This window comes from Apis dorsata, unplaced genomic scaffold (assembly GCF_000469605.1).
Source record: "Apis dorsata unplaced genomic scaffold, Apis dorsata 1.3 scaffold_99, whole genome shotgun sequence".
Taxonomy (NCBI): domain Eukaryota; kingdom Metazoa; phylum Arthropoda; class Insecta; order Hymenoptera; family Apidae; genus Apis; species Apis dorsata.
Window position 1 is genome coordinate 395105 of NW_006263397.1, and position 4966 is coordinate 400070.

The window sequence follows — 4966 nt, forward strand, 5'->3', positions numbered from 1 at the left end:
GGACCGCTACCGTGCCGACTAGATAGCTACGACGATGAAACAATGCGGCATTGTCCCGAGTAGGCCTGAACCGCCAAAGCACAGCCGAACCCAAGCACCGTGTTAAGTCATGAACGGCGTTGCACACGGCCTTAGAAAACGTTCAACTGGAGCCTTCGATAGAACCTGACCCCGGCCAACCATGCTCTCCAAGGGAAAAATCATGGCAACGGCCTCCGTGTCTTCGGCGGAAACGGAAGATCGATTTTATACCAGCGCCTCATGTCCTGAAACATTTGAGAGAAGGAAGATATTAGAAGGTGGTGATAATGATTTCTTTTCAGTATACTCTTAGTGGAGTAGATATGATTAGTTATATGGTGATAAATAATGTTTTGATATTTGTTTTTTTTAACAAAATGAATTTTCTTTAGAATGAAGATTGATGAATTTGATGTTATCAAATATAGAAATTAAAAAATATATATAAACTATTGTAAATAGATATTAGAAATGAAATGATTGATGAACAAGAAGAAATGAACATTTCTTTAAGAAATATTTATAGAAATATAATATTGAATATATTGCAAATAAGAGATTAAATAATTCTTTGTAAAAGTTATCCAAAAGACATTGTTTAGAATATATAGGATGATTCAAAATTATTTTTTGAAGTATTATATTTTTATATGATTGAAAAAATTCCTAAAACTTAAAACTCGATTGAGATGATTTAGAACAAGATAGATTGAGATTGTTTTTATAAAGAACATTAATGACTTAGATGCAAATTTTTATATATTCCATTACATGATAGATTCTTATATTCTGATATACTCATTCAAAAGTATATCATACATTTTCAAATTATATTCATATATTTTATTCATATATTATATTATATTTATTCATATATTATATTATATTTATTTTAAAAATATATAAAATATAATTGAATAAAATCTAATTTTGTTGACTATTTCTACTTTGAATATGTTAAAATTATAATCAAAAACCATTTTCTAAAAATTAATATAAATTATAACCTTGTAAAAATATATATATATATATATATATATATATATATATTCCAACATTTTATAATTTAAATAAGTATAAATCCCAATTCTCTCTCAATTGTTTATCGATTCATCAACATTTTACTATAAAAACAATGTTCTTGAATATTTCATATCCTATCCATAATACTAACTTTCTATATCACTTTCATGGCATAATTTTCTTATTTATTTAATTAGTAATAAACTTTCAAAATTCGAACAAAAGAGATATATTTTACCATATTATTCATCGTAATATTCTATTTTTCAAGATAGCAAGAGCGTTCTTTGCGAGCAGTGTTTTACAAATAATTCGAAACGGGCTTGCTCGAAGGACGATTCCTTCGGGAAGAAGATTTTTCCGGTAGAGCAGGCGGCTCTCCTCGATTGTTCACGTTGTTCACGGTGCAATGAAAGCTCGAAGGTACGAACAAAAAGCCGTGAGGTAGACATAAATAAATAGGTGGTGGGTGTGGTTGGTAGGCCGCACACATGGCGTCGTGACCCGTCTCTTCCCTTCGTGAGCTCAGGGCTCGCTTAAGTTATGCCCTGCGGAATGCTGCTGCTCCCGCTTCTTTCGATGTCGTGGCTAAACGCAGTTTCATCGTATCCTCGGCTTAGTTTCGCCTCTTTTTTTGCTTTTCGATCTCGATTCGCTTGTATCTAATGTTTATATAGTTGAGTATTAACCTTTCTGGCCGAGTTCAATTAGCCGATTAAATGGAAAATGGATCTTCTTCTTTTAAAATGAATTGTCTATTTAGTTGAATATTCAGAAATTATATACATTTTTTATTAAAAATATTTATACTTTTTTATGTTGATTTTAATCCTTTTGATATTTTGTAATGTAATACGAAATAAATTCTGTGAAAAAGAAATATAATTTTGAGTGCAATATACATATCAACATTAATCAAAAGGTCATTGCATTATTCATTGTTTTTTTGTCTTTCTAAATTATTATTATTATATTGGTTCAAAAATTTCTAAATTTTAATATATAATTAATTTTTCATTAAGGAAATTAAAAATATTAACATTGAAAAAGTAAATGGTTATAAGGTCTCTTACACATTCTCAAATAAAATGTTAGCAATTAATATTCTTTTTTTTTTTCAATTAATCGCTATTTTGATCGTTTTTGTAATGGGAACATCTTTTCGGAATCTTAAAAATGCATCGCACGCGCTGCGTCCGTCGGAATCGTGAGGACGATTCAACCAGATAAAACCTTCCTTCCATAAACAGAAATACGGAAATCACATTGTGAAGACACAAATATATCTCTTGATAATACGATGGTCCAGAATATCCTTTTATCTTTATTTTCGTGAGAACTCTTTCCGCAGGATGATTTTAATTAAAAATAATATTCCAAATATATTAAATATGCTTCCAAATTATCATCATTCGTACCATAACCTATCACTATCAAATAATCGATTGAATAGAATTCAATAGAAAATTATCACTTAGCATTAATCCAGAGAAAATAGTAATCACCTTTAAACAGTTTCTTTTAACTAATATTCGATGGAGCAACGGTACAACAATCAGCCGTTATATTATAAATTAAAGTCGAATGAAAGATTCGCTTCACAAACTGTATGAATAATTTATACGTCGACGCGAGCGCCAATATGTATTCGTGGACATATGATCTACCCCGCGAAGATTCAATGGCATATCGAATATCGTTGAAAATATCGATTACTCGAAATTCTCGAGAAAGCTTTTCGACTTATTAACTATCAATATCTCGTTATTCACACTCGTTTTATATCGTAATCGTACATTAATCGATAGAATTAAGATGGTAGATATTCTAAAAACAAATTCATTAGAAATCTGTCATGGAAATTGGCACAGAACGTAATTCGATTAGACTAGACATGAATTTCAAAGATGGCCGAAGGCGGTAGAGTATATCGCAATGGATCTTAGTTATTAGTTGATAATCCAACGTGCACAGGGTGGAGGAAAACGCGGTTGATCCGACAATATATAGCTACAGTGTTTAATTATCGCCCACCCTAGAATTTGCTCGGCCGTTTACCGTTAGAGGCGGTGCTCGATGTATATACAAATATAGCACGGTTCGTGATTCGCGGCAAACCGTTAATAACGCGCAAAGTGTCTAAAAGCTGCAACATTCGCAAAGTTGTGGCATCGTCGGACCATAAAATCAAGAGCATCCAGCGCAAAAGAGAATTTTATACATTTGTAATAATATTAAAGATGAATTTGTTCTCGAAATTATATTGAAACTCAAAATAGAAATTAATCATTTCATCCCTCTATTATTCTGTTTAAGATTTTTATATAATTTACAGATAAACGAAGAAGAAAAGGATCCATTTTCAAACTATTAAAATTCTGTTCTAAAATGAAATCATGGAAACGATTTATAAAGAGATATTTTTTTTTTTATTAATGTATAATTTTTCATAAAAGATATCTAATTAATTAAATATTTTTATGATCAATTATCTATTAAGATTATTAATAATAAATAGAAATTTAAAAAAGGGGATATTCATAAAAAACAAATTTTAAAAGAAAAAAGAGCATTTACAAAATTATGATATTCTTCTTAATAAAAACTAAGAAACTAAAATTTCGAAGAGTTTAGAAACAAAAAATAATGATAATTCCAAAAGATAAAAAATTAATAAATTATTTTATAGCACAATGGCATGATAAATACCACAATGTTGAGAAACAAATTGATCACGATGGAAAGATTCGTGCGATTTAACGAGTGCACTGGCTCCACGGCGAAAAGACCCCAACCCCCGGCACAATCTCCGTCAATTTATCTACCGCGGTGCATTTAATTCCCCAATTACGGGAAACTTTCATTGCACATGATAATTGCGATCCCGCTTCCTAATTAAACCCCATTAATCTCTTATTACGGAGTTGCCGTTGATTCATCCCCGTTTTATATCGCGTAATAAAAGAAGAGGAAACGTAATGAGAAAAAGAGGAGCGGGCAAAAAAAAAAGAGGCACAAATTAATAAAAGAATCACGTCTTTATCTGGTTCTCTTAAGCTGGCCGACAGCCGAGAGCCAACTGTATTCGTTTTAAAATCTCCAAACCGGAACAATGGCCTGGCTGGATGGATAATGAAAAAAAAAAAACAGCAAAAGAGAGATAGAAGGATGAACAGAAAGAAGATGGCGGAGAAAAGAAAAAGAAAAGGCTGAAACTGCCTATGGTAACGTGACAGAGTTACGATAATACAATGAAGGCACACGACCATATTTAGTCAATTTTCTTCTTTTTCTTTTTTCTTTATTCTCTTTTCTTCCCTTTTCTTTTCTTCTTTTCTTTTCCCCTTCTTATTATCCAGCCTCGATTAACTCGCGCGAACGGGTAGCCGTGTCCTTATATCGCGGCTCGATCGCCGCGGAGGAGGCGGCAGCGCTTTTTAAATAACTATAATGAGGGCAATTATCGTGTGCGCCGACAAGCAGAGTGTGACGAGTCGTTGTTACACATTACAGCATGAAGAATCGCTCGAGCTAGATGAAGGAATGGTATGGAGGGCTGAAAGGTGACAGAAGATTGTAACACAATATCATTAAAGTAAAGTAAAGAGAGATTTAAAGAAAAAAGAGAAAAAGATTTAAGAAAAGCTTCTGAGAAATCTGAGAGATTAAAAACAATGAAAAATAGAATATTTTCTAGTAAAACAGAAAGTAATTATAGAATCGATTATTGAATAATATGGAATATAGATAAAGATAATGCAAGAACAAGACTGTCGAAAGAAGAAAAACATTAAGTAAGATGGCGTTGTCAAGTAGTATAACATACAGAAAGAAAATGGAAGGCTAGCATTCTATCAACGATGAAGAGTAAAAAAAAAAAAAAAAGAAAAGAATTAGAAAGAGTAGTATAGATGGTTGAATC

At 31.6% G+C, this 4966-nt stretch overlaps 1 long non-coding RNA gene across 2 annotated transcripts; it reads right to left on the reverse strand.

Annotated features, from left to right (window-relative positions):
* On the reverse strand, positions 1–3313 carry LOC116185110. Of its 2 annotated transcripts, XR_004149885.1 has the most exons (4): positions 2550–3313; positions 2118–2474; positions 1283–1910; positions 1–266 (listed from the first exon to the last, which is right to left on the reverse strand). It is a non-coding gene; the product is annotated as an uncharacterized LOC116185110 (long non-coding RNA). The 2 variants fall into 2 exon arrangements; XR_004149884.1 differs by lacking the exon at positions 2550–3313 and having other exon boundaries at positions 2118–2540.
* Positions 3314–4966: the final 1653 nt, after the last annotated feature.